General features: G+C 40.3%; 1 protein-coding gene and 1 pseudogene across 3 annotated transcripts in view; both read left to right on the top strand.

The window, feature by feature from the left end:
* Bbs9 (Bardet-Biedl syndrome 9) overlaps positions 1 to 20,505 on the top strand; it is a 390,403-nt gene that overhangs the window by 132,708 nt on the left and 237,190 nt on the right. The gene's annotated exons all lie outside the window — the stretch shown is intronic.
* On the top strand, positions 10,730 to 11,285 carry LOC129672036 (60S ribosomal protein L9-like; annotated as a pseudogene).

Here is a 20,505-nt window from a genome sequence, read left to right as displayed (position 1 = left end):
AGTGGCTGCATTGTCCTCCTCTGTGGCCTGGCAAGGGTGCTCCCCCCAGCTACTGAGTTCATGTCAGAGGCAGTCCCTGTTCCCATTACTAGGGAACCTACTTGGAGACTGAGCTGCCACGGGCTACATCTGTGCAGGGGTTCTGGGTTATCTCCATGCATGGTCCTTGATTGGAGCATCAGTCTCACGAAAGGCCCCTGTGCTCAGATTTTTTGGTTCTGTTGCTCTACTTGTGGAGCTCCTGTCCTCTCCAGATCTTATTATTTCCCACTTGTTTCATAAGATTCCCTGAATGCTCACTTTTATTAGCCACAGAAAATTCTCTCATTGCTCTCAGCCCTACACACAAACTTCTATCATGAATCTGTGTGTCTGTCTGTCCTCTGTCCTCTCCTGTCTACTCACCTGTGAATATATGTATATCGTTGGCCTTCATGGTGGCTTGGGGAAGGAAAGGGGGAGGGAAGAGGACTCTGTTGCAGGCTACTGTCGATTGCAGGCGGTCATCTTTAGCAGTCAGCATCTTCACTGGGTTCTTGGCTGCCGGATACCAATGCTGTAGCTGGCTTCCTCTAATGTGATACCTTAGAGTTAAGTTCTTACCAAATAAATCACGTTCAGATGCTTTAATGCACGCACAGTCATGCTGGCAGGATAAAAAGCCCAAGCATGATGAACAAAATGAATTTGCATTCAGGAAGCCGAATTTGATTTTCTAAATCCAAATAGTTGCTTTTAGTGTTCACCTGTATAAGCTGGCAGTTGCCAGCGCAGGCTTTGTCATGCTGTTTTGTGCTTGGTTGCAAATGGTTCTCCCGTTTGGTTTATTTTGTTGAATGCTGTTTTCAAATATCCTCTGTGTTCCTAAATAAGACTTGTTCTACTTGGAAGTAATGATTTGTTCACTGTTACAGCGAGACCAGTGTGATCTTACTTAGATCTAAAATCACATTCAAAGAGGCACAAATTCAGAGGAATTTGGTTTTATCTATTTATAATATTAAAGAGAGATTAAAGACCGAAGATGTTTAGGGTAAAATTGACCTTGCCTGGTGGGATGGTTCGGGCTCCTAATCCCAGGGAGGAGCTAGAACGGGAAAATAGCAAGCTTAAGTCGGACTGGCCTACCTAATGAGCCATTGCCTCAAAAACAAACAGAGCAAAAATAAAACAGAGTAAAGTTTTTAAGCATAACAGATAATTTCTGCCTTTCCTGACCTTGTGTTCTTTTATGTTATTTATATGTAACTTTTAGTATTTAATTCTAAATTGGAAAGAAGAAGAAAATTCTGGGAAACAGTGCTGAAATGGACACCCAGAGACTATGTGGAACATGTAGCTGGATGGCTAATTAGTCAACAAGCCTTAAACTGGGAATGTGGAGGGACAAAGAAGGCAGTGAATGTGATCAAAGTACATTTGTATACCTATATGAAAATATCATGTGTGCTAAGAAATCTGTTTTATTTAATTTGTAGGAAAATATTGTTTCAGCTTATATTAGATATAATATCTTTCCATTTTAATTTTGGATAATTGTGTCAAAAGCTATTGGAATGTAGAACCTAGGTGCTGTAGGCAGCTAAAGTGTGAAGCTGTTTTTGGCAAGCACCATGTGGGATTCAGTTGCTGCACTGAACTGTTCACTTTGTATTTGTGAAAAATGTTCAAAAAATGTAACTGGAGCCAGGTGTAGTGGCAAAACCAGTGCTAAAAGGCTGAGGCGGGGGGGGGGGGGAGATGTCACAATTTTAAAACATACCTGCTATTTGAGTCCCACCCAGATTGGACTCAAAGTAAGACCCTGTGTTGCCATTTTAAAAGAGGAATTAGTATTTTTACTCATCACTGACTCTTGGTGGCAGTAGTTCTTAGCAGAATTTAATGTTTCATGTTGTGTGGTTCAGATCATTCAAAGGTACTTTGTGAATAGATTACATTTGTAGTTGGATACCTAATCTAGTTTAAAACACTGTATTCAGAGAATCTGTTATTTTTCATGCTCTCATGTTTGATTTGTAATTTGGAAATTTGCAAAGTTGCTTCATTGACATGCTGGGAAGTTGAGGGAGCAAAAAGGGTGTTTAGTGAAATTGGACCTGTGACCCCAAGTTGGCAGTTCTGGGAACATGCCGGGGGGAAAACAGTCTCATGGGTCAATACTTTCCTCTGTTATCTTGAGAGATTCTTCCCATTTTCCTCCTTCACTGACTAACCTCTGACATCCCAGGCCTGTGTCTCTTTCCAACAGAGGTGAATAAACACTCTTGGTATGTGAAGATGAAAGGCCTGTAGCCCCTGCAGGTGCCCTGAAGCAGCTTTGTTCAGAATTAACTTGGCACCTTGAAGGTGGTTTGTTTAGGATAGGAAACCAAATAGCATTCAGTAGTGTATCTTGACTCTCAGGGCTTGGGACTTCTGTTACAAACAACAGAAGAAAGGAAAGATTGAGAGCCAATGACATTTACTCTTCAAAGGAAAGTTTTTGTCTTTCTGGGCCTGGTTATTTTCAAGAACTGCAGAGTGAAATAGAAAATTTTAATGGAAATACAGTTCTGTCTCTGATAGAGAGGAGGCCTTTCCAAGAGTGATTGTTGACAAGAGAGGGGAACACTCTGCTTTTCTGGGATGTGAGCCCTGGAAAACAAGCCAGAGGACAAGAACACGCAGAAATGAGAACCTTATGGCTGTAGGATGCGCTGTTGGGAATTACTGCCGGATGCCGTGGGCACCCAGGGAACATGCTCCTGTCAGGAACACCCTTCCTTTGCTTGGGGGACACCAGCTTTATTTGAGAGTGAAAATCTTTTCAGTGAACATCACCGTTCTGAAGACATACAGTTGTGCCACAGGACATCCTGGAAGAGATGTGCTATGGGGAACAAAATAAGCTTCTGTGTGACGGGAAGTCCTGACTGTTCAGCAGTGGGTGGCTCGGCCTAGGGCATATTCACTCTGCAACAGTGGATGCAGTTTGACAATCACAGTAGGATGGTTCCGGCACCAGAGCTGGCAATCTGCAAATAAAAGGACCAGAAGAAAGACAGGAAGAGGTGAATCCGTGTGTAGGTACACACTTCTCACTGTTTGCAGACAAAGCACTAAAATATATGTTACTGTGTGGAACCAATATAGTGGCTTCTGGGAGTTAACTGATTTATATTCTGTTTAGAAATAAGAAACAAAAGCAGTGTTTGGTAATAATTCTGAATCAGGCTGGCAAGGTAGCATTTAAGAGTCATGAGGGCTGAGGCTAAAATATAGCTTAGTTGGCAATATGCCTGAGGCTGGATTCCCAGCATGGCACAAACCAGGCATGGGGCACACTCTGTCATCCCTGCATTGGGGAGGACCAGGAGTTCAGGTTCATCTTCAGCTGTACAGAAAGCTCACAGCCAGCCAGGGCTACATATACCTTGTTTCCCTTTTTACTTCTTTCTTTCTTTCTTTCTTTCTTTCTTTCTTTCTTTCTTTCTTTCTTTCTTTCTTTCTTTCTTTCCTTCCTTCCTTCCTTCCTTCTTCCCTCCCTCCCTCCCTTCTTCCTTCCTTCCTTTCTTTCTTTTCTTTTTTAAGAAATCATGAAAGGATGCTTTTCTATAGGACATAACTGACCCCATTAGTGAGGAATATGATGATCTCATTGAAAATATCTTGGATAAGAATATGTCCCTCATGAATAGTTATCAAATACGTTTTACCAGTTCTTTAGGATTTTACCATAGTGAACCATTTGAAGTTTCACTAGGTATAAATTTAGCTTCAGCCTTCTTCTTCTTTTTTTTTTTTTTTTCAGGAGAGATATGCTAAGTTTTCTTTTGATTTTTTTTTTGTTTGTTTTGTTTTCTTTTGTTTTTGGAGACTGAGTTTCCCTGTGTAGCTCTGGCTGTATTAGACTCGATTTGTAGACCAGGCTGGCCTTGAACTCATAGAGATCCATCTGCTTCTGCCTCTGCTTCTCATGAGTGCTGAGATTAAAGGCTTGAACCACCACACCCAGCTCTAAGTTTTCTTTCTTTCTTTCTTCCTTTTCTTTTCTTTCTTTCTTTCTTTTTTTTTTTTGTTGGTAAATGTAGACTGAATTATTGAGTTGAAAATAAGTGGAAAAGGTGAAGGAGAGGAGAGTTACCTCAGTTCAGTGATATTCCAATTCAGGAATACTTAAAACCAATCATTCTTAGTGTGGGGTTATCATAGTGCTCAGTGCAGAGGACTGTCAGCCGCAGGCTCACCAGCTCATCACTTATGAGTCCTCGTGCAGAATGCTAACTCTCTGAACCTGAGCCCCTTCTTTGTATAAAATGCATCTACTGCCAGCATCTCCCTCAAAGGGAATTTGAGTTCACATAAATCCTTAGGAGAGTGCCAGGCACCTAGTACTACCCATGGCTGTTGTGGCTATTGCTTTGCTACGTATGCCAATTGGCTTGCTCTTGGTGATTATTTTCCTTCGAGAGCTTAGAACTATAGTGATGAATTAAATCACTCAACAAAATGGCAGTTGTTTCTGGATGCCTCTTCTTATTTAGAAGATTGGGTCCAAGTCAGAAAGCTAGACAAAGACTCAAGTGTTTCCTCGTAAAAATGTTGTAACAGGTCAATTCAAGGCATCAGTTGGTGCCCACGTGTGCAGGGTTCTGTAATAGCTTCCTTCATTTGCTGAGTTGGAGATTGTGATTCTTCAAGGGACCGGATTCGGGAAGATAGCTAACTGTGGTTTCTTTGATCAAGGACTTAAACTATAGTCCACACAAAGGCTGGGATGGACTGGAACCACTTACCTTGCAGTACAAGGGAACAACTTAAGTATTTCTCCCTCTACCCTTGGGAGTCAGTACACAGCTGTCCTGGGAAACAAAGGTTTTCCTAGCAGTCACCAGTCTTTTATTGTTGCTGGGACTATTGTTCACTTGCCTGAGATTTGGAAGATAGTCGTAGGTCTGGTGCTGCCAGATATGTTTTCAGGGTTGAGACCCTGCAGACGGCAGCCTCAGTTGTCTTTGAAGGACATGCAGTGAGTCTGGCAGTCACACATCACCTCCTCCCTTGCTGGCTGTACTTGGCCATTTAACTCCCAGTGGCGCACATGCTCACACTGTCAGTCAGAATATTAACACAGAAGGATGGATACTGGATTTTGATGGTTTGTCTTTCATCCGTTCTCGGTTTACATTTTTAAATTGCTGCCCTTATTTTCAGTATTACTGGTCAGAAATATACGTTTGATTTCTCTCTGATACATCCTTTTGCAGTGGGGTGGGGGCTTAGGGCGATTGTATATGATGTGTTCAGATGATTTGCTTTGACTTGAACCAGTTAGAATTTCCTCCAGCCTGGAGCCAGCTGGAGTGAGAGTTATCCCAGTTTGTGCCACTGTGTTTTCATTCTCCCCCCAATAAGGCTGAATCGGAGCAGAACCACTTATTATGTGAACGTTCTCTTCTAAGCCGTGCAGTGTCTGTTTACTTAGAAGATTTATGTACACTACTTATATTTTAATCTTGTGCTAGGCAAAGTATGGTTTTTAAAAGGCACATTTTGCCATTGGCCTAGCTTTCTGGTATGAAATTTGATCTGTTATCTAGCAAACAAAGTAAAAACCTTTAAACATATTGACAATAGTTATGTGGCTAATTTTGTATTATACCTTTGAAGTAAATAGGAATAATCAATCATCATGATAATTTACTTACTTAACCTTTGCTTTGTGTGAGTTGCCAACCTGAGCTTATTTTATCAAATAACACCATGGTTAGGAGGAACAACTGCAAATATTCCGCATAGCACAGTAGGAGGGCTATGGTTGACACCAGTTAAATCCATGCATCAGAACAGCTAGTACGCTGTTAGTCCTAGACTGAGGTGATGGGTATGGTGGTTACCTGGTTCTTACTATACACTGAATGTATAAGTAAAACAAAACGAAACAACACTACCCCGCAAATGTCTGTAACTTTATGACAATGAAATGTATGTACTTTAAATACAATTCATACTAAACAGTACATTTTGAAGTAGGCATTGTTACTAATTTTTTATAGGTGATATAAGACAGTCTGAGATATGGTCCTGACTTTAGCATCTCTATTCTATTTTTTATTACCTTTTATGTTATAAATTGTCATGGTAGAAAATAGATGGCACACTGAAGCAGGGTAACTGAGACTGTAGTGTCACAAGCGTCGGAAGCTAACAAGAGAAGGAGATGCAGCTTGATGCTGACACCAGAGAATCTCATTATTTCCACACATGAAAGACCAAGAGAAGATTTATCATTTGATCCTCGCAGAGTAGCTGCATGTACAGTAGAGGGCTGCCTGGCAGGAGCTCTTATCCTCAGCTGCGTTCTTTATCGACTTTGGCGATCACAGGGAGGGAGTTGGTGAAGTGAATACCCGGAACCCGTGTCCCTTCCTCTCTCCAGCCTTTTGCCAGCCATGATGCTGGCCAAATTCACTATTGGCCAGAGGAAGAGGGATCCTTGGATACAGTGGTCAGTTTCTTCTTGCCAGATTTAATTGGAAACAGGTAGAAGGTTTTCAAGGAAAGCAGAACACATCCAGTTCATAGCCGCATTACTGAGAAAACAGTTTCTCAGTATCAACAACAATGCTCTTTTTTCCTAAAATGTCTGCTTATGGTAAAGGGAAGGTAATAAGATTCTTTCCTTATAGTTTCCTTATAGACTATAGTTCCTTATAGTCTACCTTTAGGAGTTTGGGCAGATTAACTCTGGACACACTTTTCTTTTTCCCATCCACTTGTATATAGATACATATATATACATACACACATACACACACATATATACACATAGATATACACACACATTACTAATACAATTCCATTATGATAGATTTAATAGTGATTTACATAATAGTGATACATTATTAATATTTAATAACACTTAGTTATGTTCACACTTTACCATTCTTATCACCTCTCTTCCTTTTTAAATCTTTAAGATCCTCCCATCCCCTAACCCAGGACCTCATCCATGCTAGCCAGAAGTTTTATAAATGAGCTACATACCCTTATCCTTTTTGTTATTTTTTTTCTTTTGAGCTTGTGTTTTAAGTTGCTCTAGCCTTAATTTTTTTTTCCAACTCCTAAGTATAGCTCTCAGCTTTTCTTTTAGAGTATTTGTTTATCTTATGCCTACTTTGAAAGGATACTTGTGCTGGGTATGGAATTCCATTTCAGTAGTCATAGTCTTAGCATTTCAAAAAAAAATCTGCTGGTTATCTGGCTTCTGTAGATACAATTGAGAAATTGGCTGTTTTATAATAAGCATATTTTTAAAACGTATACACTTCCTTTTTGGGTGCTTTAAATAAAAAAAACAATTCAAGTTTGTGTGTGTGTGTGTGTGTGTGTGTGTGTGTACACATGCATGTGCATGCACTGATACATATGTGGAGGTCAGAGAACAACTTTTAGGAGATGATTCTTTTACTATATCATATAGGTTCTGCGGATTTAACTTGGTTATCAGGTTTGGCACAAGTACCTTTATATGCAGTCCATCTTGCCTGACTCTTAATTTTTTTAAACTTTGATTTTTAGCATTTTTATTAGAATAGGCTGAAGTTTATATGCTTATTCTCAGCTTGATACTTTCTAACATCCTTTAAAAACAGAGAATAAAAATGCTGGGCCATTAAATTATTGTTTAAAGAACATATGGTTACTCTTTTTAAATTAAACGTGTTTGTGTATGTGTGCATGTATGTGCATGTGTGGCATGTACACACACACAGAGCACAGCATGTATATAGAAGTCAGAGGACACTTTTGGGAGTTGGTTCTCGCTTTCTACCATGGGTTCTGGGGATAGAACTCTGCTTCTGAAGTTTTCAAGGCAAGTGCCTTCATTAGCTGGGCCATGTCTCTGCTCCCTGGCTCCTCTTTTGGGTAGTTTTACATATCCCTTACTAACACTGACATAATTCCCAGGCCTCCATGTGAAGCCCAAACTGACCTTGGTCCATGCCTGCTCTCCTGACTCAGCCTCTCCAGTGCCACCATGCCAGGCAAGCCTGGGTTCTTAACAGGATGACAGTAATTATGAAGCCAACCAGAAAGGCCAAAGAAAATATTCCAACATTTCTTTTTTTTTAAATTTATTTGGACTTCCCTTGTTTATCCTCAGCATTATGAAAAGAACTTATTGCCTATTATAGTTTAATGAAATGTAATATACTTTCTAGCATCTTCCTTTTTCTTTGTAGTTTCATGATTAATAATGCATTTTACACACCCCCTACCATCCCATACTCCTACTCTGTTATGTTTTGGAGACAGGGTGTTTGAGTGTGCTCAAATATTTGAATACTTGGTCCCCAGTTGGTGGAACTGTTCAGAAGAGGTTTAGGAGGTGTTGCCTTGTTAGAGGAATTATGTCACTGGGGACAAGCTCTGGGTATTTATAGTTTTGCCTGGTCTCTGCTACATGTTTCAATTTGAAGATGTGAGCTCTAGCTTTTTGTCCCTGCCACCATGTCTGTTGCTTGCTGCTGTGCTTTGCTATCCTTGCCTTGATGAACTTTTATTACTCAGGAACCATGAGCTCAGATAAACTCTTTTCTGTGCATTGACTTAGTCACATTGTTTTATCACAGCTGTAGAAAACTAACTAATATGCAGGGTTTCACTCAAGATAGCCAGCCTCTAATCTGTGATCCTCGTGCAACAGTCCCTGAGTGCTGAAATTATAAATGTGTAACCCTGCCCAGTTGACAAATGTTTTTTGATGAAAAGCAAACCAATTTTGAAGCATTATTTAAAGTGAGTAATTTTGAAAATGGTAGAAGACTATGATTTAAAAAAGGCAAGTTATTTTATTTAATGAATTTGTAATTAAGGCCATTATACTACTGAAGTATTTTTCATTCCGCACACCAAATTCATTTTATATTATTAACACTGAAGTCTTCATGCAGTCATTGAATTAATCTTGAGTAAGAATGAGGAGCTGCTTTTCTTTTGATTCTAATCTGAAAAGATTTGTGTCCTGAATCCTGTCAGCCAGATATTTGAATTATTGGGTTAGTATTTCAGGGTAGAAAGCATTTGAAGTATTTTCATCTTTTGAGAGGTTATGTTGCAAAAATTGTGTTTTGTAAGAGTAGACATACAAAAATAAATGTGTGCCTCTGTTATTACCTAGACTCCGATAAGAGATAGCTTTGCAAAGGATTCCCACATGTGCGTGGGAGTTGCTTTCACAGTCAGGTTGTTTTAGATACCAGAGTAATTTGTTTCATATTTTAAACATTGAAAAATCCCCTCAAATTCTATCTTCATATGACTCTAGCATGATGTATCACAGGAGAAGTATACAATAAGATGCTTTGTCAGGCAACTGAGATAGCAAATTTTATAAGCAATTTATTGAATGAAATGATATTTGTAGGAACAGCCCTTGTGAATAAAGTCTGAGGAGTCTAAAAGCTGTGGAGGTGTGGGAGACTCTTCTAGACTTCTTAACTGAAAAAGAACTGAAAGCAGTCCAACTAATGACAGTCACCGGTGATCGCTGTGTCTCTTCAGCTCTCAACTTGTAGTATATATTTGCTGTGTGCATGCAGTAACAAAATTAAGATTTTTATTTTTCTTATAGTGTATCTTCATTGGATAAGAAGTGAGGCAGTCAGTGTTTTGAAGTCTTTTGAACTCAAAGGGTACTTAGAACCTATAGTAATAGTTGTAATAGTAACAGAAGATATAATTAGCAGCCATAAAGAAAGTCATTTTCATTCCTTGCACATGGAGGGTACATGCTTTATGTGGTTTTTATATGCATGGCTTATCATAAATCATGTAGAATTTAATATAATTCTTCTTGGTAGTCAAACATGCTCTAAAAATTATCCTCCTTAGTAAATCTTTGCTTTAGCAACTATTTGCTTTGCAGAAATTTCTCAGCTTTAAAGACAGGTAGATATTGAGAGTATCCTATAACAAAAATGTTATCAATGTGAGTTATATTCCAATGCATTTGCATGATTTATTTATTGCTGAGTGTGAATATAAATTAGTAAGTTTCATAGAAATTTAGTAAATAAAGATAGATTTATGTAACAATTGAACTGTCCATTCCTTCAATTTGTCTGAGTTTGTTGTGAACTTTTTATTTTATAATCTCAAAAATTCAGGTTCTAAAACAAACCAATTGCAAGATATTGTTAGCAGGTCCATAACATGACCTCATTTAATGAATGACAAGTCAAAAGCCAGGTGGAACGAGTGGCCTGTGGTCACAGGTGGCCTGTGACCTTGAGAGTGTCTGTATGATCAGGGAAGACTGAAGGTGCACAGGTGCATACATGCCATTTCTTTCTGGCGAGAGATATGTAGCTAAGGGATTGGGTTCTGTTCTCAGGACATAGGTGGCCATGTTTCTCTAAGAGACCCCAGGAGTTAGAAGCACAGCAGTGTCCTCCCAAAACTTTGGAAGGAACTTAGTGAGGACTCAGTGTGGAAGAGGTAGCTTATCACAGCCTTCTCTGCTCTTCTGAGAGTGAGTTGAGTAGAATTAAAGAATTGGTTTGTTGTCTAAAAGAAAAGCAAATCTGAAGATTTGTTTGTTTGTTTGTTTATTGATTATCCTAAGCTTTCAGGCAATAATAAAGTAGGTCAAGTGTAAACATCAGTGGGTTTTAAAAACTATGTCAGCTGGATTGTATTCAAGAATTATTATTGCTCTCTCTTTGCACCATCAACTACAAGAATGAAGACCATTCTCAGCAATCAGATGGCCGACATCCCAGAAAATATTGGCATCACTCTGAAGGGGCTCACAGTCATTGAGGCCCGAGGGGAACTCAACAGAGGGGCTTCAATCACATCAATGTAGAGCTGAGTCTTCTTGGAAAGAAAAAGGAGGGGCTCTGGGTTGACAAATGACGGAGTAACAGAAAGGAACCGGCCACTGTCAGAACCATCTGCAGTCATGGTCAGAACATGATCAAGGGTGTTACAGTGGGCTTCTGCTACAAGATGAGGTGTGTATGTTCACTTCCCACCAATGTCGTTATCCAGGAGAATGGGTCTTTAGTTGAAACCTGAAATTTCTTGGGTGAAAAATTCATCTGCAGGGTTCTGATGAGGACAGGTGTTGCTTCTTCTGTCTCTCAAGCCCTGCAGGATGAATTAATCCTTGAAGGAGATACACTGAACTTGTTTCAGATTCAGTGGCTCTGATTCAGCAAGCCACACCAGTTACAAACAAGGATATTGGCAAGTTTCTGGATGGTATCTATGTGTCTGAAAAGGGAACAGGCTGATGCATAAGACCTAAAATACCCTGCTCCAGAAACAAGATCCTGAATTACAAGTATGGTTTGGGGTGTCTTGGGGAACAGTAAAAGACTCATACTGAAAAAAGAATTATTATTGCTAAAATTTATCATAATTTGATATTTGGCATTTTATGAGTATAGAGCTATAGAAAAGAATGACCTGTTCATAGGGTTTGCCTAAGACTATTAGAAAACACAGGCATTTACATTACAATTCATAAGAGTTGTAAAATTACAGTTATGAAGTAGTAATGAAAATAACTTTATGTTTGGGGGTCACCACAACACGAGGAACTGTATTAAAGGCTCCCGGCATTAGGACAGTTGAGAGCCACTGGTCTTAACCCTAGTTCTCAGTAGCAGTGATCTCAGAGACACTGAAGTGTGAAGGTCTTTAAACATCACGGGCTGTGGGGACAGTAGCGTTGTGTTTTATAGGTGATTCTCAGATACTCTAATACATTGCCAGGACTGAGAGCCACTAACCCAAGCTAGCTTAAAATCAATGTATTTGAGCTAGATTATTCCAGCTGCTAAAAGGCACATTAGTTCATTGGCTTAGGCTCATCGTTTTGCAAGTGAGGGAACTCAGACAGCAAGTGAGGAAACTCAGTGAGATGGTGTCTGTCCTGGTTAGATTTTTTTATTTTTTCAATTTGGCATAGGATAGGATCATCTGGGAAGATGGACCTTCAGCTGAGAAAATGTCTCCATCAGAGTACCATGTAGGCAAGTCTTTGTGAGAATCTTTTGATTAATGATTGATGTGGGAGGGCCTCCCCCACTGTGGGCCATGACATTCCTAGGAAGGTGGTCCTTGGTTGCATAAGGAAGCAAACTGAGAAAACCAGGAGGAGCAAGCCAAGCAAGCAACATTTCCCCACAATCTCTGCTTCAGTTCCTGCCTTGGCTTCCTTCTAAGATGGACTGTGACCTGTAAACCAAATAAATCCTAATCCTTTCCTCCCCAAGTTACTTTTAATGATGGTGTTTTATCACAGCAACAGGAAGCAAAGGAAGACACTGACTTTTAATACGGAGGATCGAAAGAGAGAAATAACTTTGGTGATTGGAGTGTTGATGATGGTTTAATTATCTTGATATTGGAAGAACTTAGAAAATAGGAGCAGGGAGAAAGGTTTTGTTTTCAGGTAACTGAGATGTATAAAGGGCAGCAGACATGTTTGGAGGCATATTTTGAGCTAAAAGGACTTCTAAATTAATATACCTTGAGTGGAAATATGTGGAAGTAATCTGGCCCCATGTGTTCACAGTTATAGTGAGAGGTTAAGCTGAGCGTCCTCAGCAGAGAGGTAGGAAGGTCTGATATAGCATTGGAGTCTCAAAATTAGTGGGAAGTAGGAAGAAGAGAGGTGTAGACAAGTGTTAGGGGATAGAAAAGCTAGCCTTGGAGGTGGAGAAGTAAGAGAAGCCCAGAGGCATTGGGACCAAAGAAACAGCATGTCCTGACAGTCTGTCTGCAAACGTGCTCACATGTCTGGCAGGCATCACCTGCTCTTGTCTTCACCTCCTCACTCACATGGTGCAAACCAACTTTCCTCCTACACTGTACCCACAAATGGCTTCAAACTTAGCGTTCTCAGGCTAAATATTCTTTGACTTTTTCATGTCATTCTTTTTCCAGATTCCACTGATAATTATGTGCTATCACTCGTTCTATGTTTTGTCTTACTTCTGTCTGCTGTCAATTCACTGGCTTTGCTAATACTAGAGCCCATGACTTTTTTGTTTGTTTGTTTGTTTTGTTTTATTGAGGCAGGGTCTCACTATGTAGCTATAGCTGTCCTGGAACTCACTTATAGACTTATGTTTCACTCTGGTCTTCCTCAGCTCTAAATTTTAAAAATCTTTTCACTCCCTATTCCTTGAACCAAGGGAGAAAGAAGAAGGGAGGGAGAGAGCGAGGGAGGGAGAGAGAGAGATCCTATTTCTGGCTGAGCGCTCCACTGACACTTATTCTCTGCACTTTGACCATTGTGAGTTTCTGCATTAGCCGCTATCCACGGTGCACAGAGAAACTTCCTGATGAGGGCAGAGGAGTGGTTGGTAAGGAATAAATACTAATGATATTTCAAAAAGCTATATGGAAATCTATTGTTACCCAAACTTCATAAATTATCATTTGTCATCTATGTATCTATCTGTGTATCTACGTATGTGTGTATGTATGTATGTATGTATGTATGTATGTATGTATGTATGTATGTATGTATGTATGTATCTACCTACCTATTATCTATCTAATTGAAAGTTATCCTACACAGGAGACAAGGCTTTTAGATACCATAGGTTGCCAAACAAAAATCCCAGTTCCAGGTCTAGTGTAACTCCCTTCATGTTGGTCAGGAGCATTCCAGAGACTCCAAAACAATACGGGCTTTTGCCACTGTCCTTGGTCGTCTACAAGAAGTTAACGATAAGACCCTAGTGCTGAAAATACCACATGCTCTCACAGGATATGGAGAAATCAAGTAGGTAGTGACCAAGAAGCTTTGTCCCTGCTGACAAGCTTTCGCAGTAGTGGAAAGTGTTATGTTGGCTGCTGTGGAAAAAACTCACCATCTGTCTTACCCAACTGTGAGCCCTGTGACCAACGTGGCAACATAGTCTCATTGGTGCAACAGTGTCATAGATGTTATGGGGTAACCAGCTGCTCTCTGATTGGATTTAAGACCCCATCCACAGGATGACACATTTGTCTGATACTGCAAATATGGCCAAGAGCCATGGCTGAGAAGGCTCCAGGCCCCGGTGGTGAACCTACTATTCCTGTTCTGCTAGCTGGACACAGTAATAAATTGCTCTCCACATTCATGTCAGGGTTGTAAGTTAGGTTTCCGGTTTTCTTTTTTTAAATTCACATATATTGGACATTATGTTGATAGTTAATGCTGATAGTTACTGCGATGTTAGCAGTAAAACTTTGTCCATTATGTTCAAAATAGCTTGTTCATTTTGTGTAAGACACATCCAGATGGCCATAGGTAGGATGTTGATATCTCTCCTCCTTACTTATGTGACTGAGAGGCAAAGGTGGCTTTGCTAACAATCTTCCCCACACAACAGGCGTTGGTTAGGACTGTCTTGTAAAACTATGTTGTACCGTTGTGCTAGCTAGGTCCGTGTCTCTCAAATCAGAATGATTTTGCCTTAGTATCTGAGGGACATTGCCCAGAGTTTGAAGAAGGTTCTTGGTTGCCATAACTACAGGGGTATGCTGTCATTGGCATCTGGTGGATGGAGGCCAGGCAGGCTGTTAAACATGCTGTAGTACATGGGACGCCCTGATAACAAGGACTAATTTGCCTCCATTCAATTAACTTAGCAAGTTCTTAATTAGTTGCCTCTATGTTCGGTACCATGCTAGACTCTGGGTATGACAAAACAGTTCTGGTCACTGAACTAATAGAACCTATTCAGCAGGAGACTGAGATTTGCACAAAATTCTGAACAGTAAAAATACCATGAAAGCACAGTACTAGGTGCTTTGGGAACATGTGACAGGGGCCCAAACCTAGAATATGAGATCATATTCATGATGAGATCATGTCAAACAGTTTTTGACATGTGATTTGAAATGTATTGGATGAGTTAACCTGAACTATATGATGATCCCTTTGAAGAGGAGAGAGAAGGAACACACCAGCTACCAAAGGACATAGAGAGTGACATTCCACAGAACCAGGAGTAGGCATTCCACAGAACTGTGGTGGAGGCTGTGGAGGTGGATGGTTGGTGTAGGGGGTTGGAGGCCGCTAGTGGAGCCTGGCAAGGTCAGCAGGCAGCAAATACTATTTTGTACGAAGGACTTTGATTTGTAAAATGGAAATCATTGCAGGCTCCCATATCATTCCTGGGAACGATATGATCAGATGTGCATTTTAAAGAGGACTGCATTTGTGAACAGTTACCTAATTGTGTTACTGTGCTTCTAACACACAAGATCTGCCAAGTCCAGCCCTGTGCTTTTATCTATCACTGAATGTTCACCTCACTTTGGTACTGTTTGAAAGCTGTTCTGATTTTTTTCCCCCTAAAAACATCTATGTATTAACATTTTGGTGGCTTAAAAATAGTGACCATTTTTTTTCTACTGATATTCTTTTATTCAATAGAATATGCAAAAATGTAAGCTCTGAATTTTCCCATGTGATATATTAAAAATGCTTTAATTTTGAAAAAAGAATAATGTAGCTCATAGACATTTGCATTTTATTGAATTAAGTCTCATGCGAAAAGAAGTCTCTTGCCAGTGACTCAGCGTTATCGCATTTGCAGTGACATTTGTGTTCACATAGACTCCCTTCCTGATGCCTGTCTGACTGAAGTGCTTTTCTTTGGTCCATCTCTTTTACTCTTATTTGATTTCCAGATCCTCAGGAAACCTTCTCCAATTCTTCAATTCAATTATGAACCTTTTAAGCGTTGTTTCCCTTTGTTCAGTAATTACATTGCTTCACCTATGGTGTTTTGTAAAGATAGGTTTTATTTTTGTAATAACGCATTTGTGCAGGTGTGTGCACGTGGCTGCAGATGCCCATGGAGGCCAGGGGCATTGGGTCCCCTAAAGTGCAGTTACAGGTGGTTGTTAGCCACTGGACGTGAGTACTTGGAACTGAACCTGCTCCTCAACAAGAACAGGATGTGCTCTTAGCCATGGAGCCAAACAGACTGCACACAGTCCGAGCACTCTGGAAGCTGAGGCAGGGCAGATTCGGAGTTTGAGCTAGCCTGGGCTGCTTGTGAGATTGTTTAGAAAACAAAACAAGGGCCACCCCAGACCAGAATAGGATGGGACCCTTTATCCCCTTGTTACTGGAGAGGACTTTCGAACATGACAGTTTACTATGGTGTTTTAAAAAAAGAAATTTAAATTTTATTGCTGTTACTGTTGAAACAGGATCTTTTTTTTTTTTTTTTTGCCTCTGTTGATCCAGGTGTTGTTATACAGCCTGGGATGGTCTCAAACTCAACCCCCTGCCTTGGCTTCCTCAGTACTAATATTATAAGTATATACCCCACACCTACCATAGTGTTACTTTAAAAAACACTATTTCGAACATAATATTATGTAGCTGCACAGTGAGTGCTTCCTGGAGAAGTGAGGAGCAGGAGACTAATCTCGTTTCAGGTGTGAAGGAGAATGAACAAATGCATGGTTTCTCTCCACTCGGATCTTCCAGTGACCTTCCCATTGTGAGATGCAGTCTACAGTACTTGCCAGACATTCCAAAGTTCTCCTCTACCCTTCCTCTTACTGCTTTAAAATCACTGACCAGTTTTCCTTTTCGTCCCACTAGAGAGAAAGGCATTTCAGCCGAGAGCCGTGCCCGTGTCCCTGCCACTGCACTCCTCGGCAGTAGCTCTCAGCCTGACTCCTGGAAATGGCATAGCTGTTCTCTTGTGTCCTGTTTGACTGCTTTATTTATTTTTATTTTTATTTTTATTTTTTGATACAAAGTCTATGAAAATCAGGTAGGTCTTGGAACTTCAGACCTGTCTGTCTTAGCCTCCGTGCTAAGATCATAGCACATGCTTCACAGTTGACCCAGTTTGGCTCATTATTTACCTGCATAATTTTTCTCTGTAGCACCTGTCACTGTTGAGCGCAGCACATGTGTGATTCTTATGTTTATCACTTTCCTGCCTTCCTTGGAGTCTGAGCCCAGGAAGCCAGAACTTGTTGTGTCTTTTCGTCACTGAGCTCCCCGCTCTGGAACTGTGCCTGCCACATCTTTGGTACTCGGTAGATATTCACTAAGTGACTGGTTCTGCCTCTTAGTAAAAGGACTATGCCACACTGTGGTGTGTGATCATGGAGAGCTCTGCTGTGGTGCCACACTCCCTCCCTCATTGTCCCCTGTGTCACCCCCTAGAGGATGGGTTTTCTTCCTCGCTGCTGGATTCTGATGTTCTTCTCTTGTGTTTCCAGAGTCTCCCTTGACAACATGCCTGCAGCACCCACTACACTTTCAATTCTTTGATGAGATTGCCTCGAATAGCTTGTGTATCTTTAGATTCTTGAATGTCGGAGATACTAATTGATTTTTACAACAGTGAGCGAAGTTACAGCGAGCAAAGCCCTTCTAAATAAATTTTGTGTCCAAAATACAAAATAGCTACTTTTAAGAGTTATATCATTTTTTTTCTAGTTAGCAATTTCTTGTTTAGTCTGCAAATATAAATTTGTGTGATTTAATAGCCTTATGTAGTCTTTTCTAATAAGTCTAATGAAAGAACAGGTTTGTCTTGAGTCCTAATGCAAAGAAATGTCCTTACTACAAAGGAATTTTGTTCAGTTCCATTTATAACTCTGTAATTTGTGCGACTTTTGGTGACTACTTATTTTTGTAGAGTTGCTGCTACTGTGATGTCTTTGGAAACTGGCCTTGGTTCTTCCATTTTGCTTGAACATTTCCCGGGCATTTCTAATGACCACATCCGTCCCTTAAATAACCCACATTCTTGATTGTTAAGAGTAATGGTGGGGAACAAGAATAGCTGAGTGTCATTTACCAAGCCTCAAACTGCACCTTAAAAATCATTAAAAAGTTCCCTTCTTTGGACGTCAGCCTGGAATAGTGAGGAAAAACACTGCAGGAAATTTAGATTCTAGATTTGCCTCCTCCTGGCACAACACTTTTGTATTCAGTGTGAGCTGTGGGCACCAGGCTATAGTAATATGAAGTGGTTGTATAGAAAAGGGCCAAAAGAGCGTAATTGTTTCTAAAAAAATTGAAAAAGCAACTCCTTGACACACACTTGAAAGAAATTATGCCGGTGGTTTTTCTTTTTAATGTCAGACTTATTTTCATAAAGCAGTGAGTTTGTTAGAAAAAAGCAGGTGTGAACAAGATGGCTCAGTCCTTGTGGGCCTGATTTTCCTAGTTCAATCCCAAGACCCTCTGTGAAGGAGAGAACCCACTCCACAAAGCTGTCCTCTGACCTCCACATGTGTATCAAGGCACACCCATACATAAACACACAAAACCCATACATGCATAAACATACAAAAACAGTAGTGTTAGTACACCAGTAAGCGTGGTCACTCAAGGATCTCTGTGGTAGGACCTAGAGCTCTTTGGGTAGAAGCCCAGGAATGGTCTATCAGGGTCATAAAATAGTTCCACTTTTAGTAAGTGAGAAATCTCCAGACTGCTTTTATAAGTGGCTCTAGCAGTTTACACTCTCCCCATGAATGAGTCAAGGTTCCTGTTTCCCTACAACCTTCATGGCATTTGTTGTCTATGGGATCCCCACAAATGCTGCAGCTTGCAGAGGAATGATCACCCAAGGCAAGAATGACATCTGGTCCAGCACAACTCTGTTAGCTGGGGTTGGTTCAGACTTCTAGAGTGGGATGTTGAGCGGTTTGTTTTTGACATATTTAAGCACTACAATTTTGGAAAAAAGGTTTCCTTGTGACAGGTATCAGAACAAAGCTTAAGGCGGGGGGTGTGTGTTAAAGATGGCAGCGTCCAGTGTGTTCTGTATCAAAGGGTAAGAAGATCAGAGACTGTGAAAGCTGTGAGTAAACAGGCGGCTAGATCCAAAACACTTTGGTGCTTCCCAGACTGGAGGGGACATCTGGGGAGTTAGGGATGTTTGGATCCAGTGTCCCCATGGACATCACCTGGGTCCAGGAGTCACGAACTTTAAGGCCCCTGCCCTTTCCCAATACTCAAGAGAGCGATGAACCTCAGGTCCAGGTACCCTCTGCTCCAGCATCCAGACATTAGATCCCTCCCGCCCCTGAGTGTTACATTTTTCACACTCTCCAGCATTTCTTAATAGGGTTGTTCTGTTGATTTTTGCCATTTTGACTGGGGGTCAGATGAAATCTCAGAACTTGTCTTGATTTGTATTTCCCTAATTGCTAGGGCTGATGAACACTTTTTGAGATTCTTTATAGCCAGTTCTTTTCTTCTTTTGAGAACTCCACGTTCAGGTCCCAGGCCCATTTTTGAATTTTTTTTTTTTTGAGTTCTTTATGTTTTCTGGATGTTAATCCTCTATCGGATGTGTAGCTGACAAAGATTCTCACCCATTCTGTGGGCTTCCTCTTTATTCAATTGCTGGCTTCTTTTGCTGTGCAGAGAGTTTCAAGTTTCATGAAGTTCCACTTGTCAATTTTTAGGCAAATGGAATCAGACTCACAAAGTCCTTTCCTACACTTACATGCTGTAGGGCACTGCCTAGGTTTTTTCCCAGCAGTGCAGTGTTCCAGGTTTCACACTTAGGTTTTTGATCCATTTGGAGTTAGTTTGTGTCCAAGGTGATGGGTGATATTCCCCCTCAGCTTTAATGAATGGCTTTGCTGACGGTTCACAGTCACTAACTTGCAGCAGCTGAAATATGTCATCCTCTACTTCCCCGGATTTTAGAATACTGATCGGAGATCTGAGTCTATTTTGTTGTTTCTGTCTTTATATATGAACTGGTGTTTTCTTCCTTGAAGTTTTGGTATTGTTTCTTTGCTTGTAGTTGTCAGCAGATTAGTCTCTAGATCATGGCTGTTAGGTGCACTCAATACCTTTTTTGTGTATTGATGTCCATTTAAGTTTGTCACATTTTTTGCTTTAATTTTATTAAACGTATTTTCTATGCCTTCAGACTTCATACTGCCCCCACCCCTGATTCTTATGTTTGGTCTCTTGAATAAAGGATCTTGGTGTTGTCGAATATTCTGGTCGTGATTGTTAAATCATGTAATTTTGGTTTTGTTCTCTGTCTTTGAAATTTATGCTGGAGTCTTGTGTGGAGATTATGCTTCCTGTTGTTTATTTGATTGATTAATTCTTTCATTTTTATAATTTGTTTGATTCCTTTTCAGCATGGTAAATTTCTTTTTGAAACTTTTGTCCATATTTTGAATTTCTCATTCAAGTTAATGACCATTTTGCCTGCTTTGGTGATTTTCATCTCTATGTCCTGAACTGATTTTCTTGCTTTGCTCCTCCGCTCATGGGGTCTTCTATCTGGTCATTGATTCTTTAAGGTAGGTCCTAGTCACTCCCATTGTCTTGGTGCTTGGTTTCCATTATTGAGAAGTCACAAGCTTGTAGGGTGACATGTTGGCTTGCTGAATTTCTTTGTTGTGTTTTGAGCACTTTTTGGCACTTGTATGTCTTCTGGTGTTAATTTTTCTCTTTTTATTTGTTTGTTTTATTTTATATGAGTCCTC

The sequence above is a fragment of the Psammomys obesus genome, unplaced genomic scaffold, assembly GCF_907164565.1.
Source record: "Psammomys obesus unplaced genomic scaffold, mPsaObe1.curated_primary_1811, whole genome shotgun sequence".
Lineage (NCBI taxonomy): Eukaryota > Metazoa > Chordata > Mammalia > Rodentia > Muridae > Psammomys > Psammomys obesus.
Note: the sequence above shows the minus strand (reverse complement) of the source record. Positions and strands in the feature narration are given on the sequence as shown.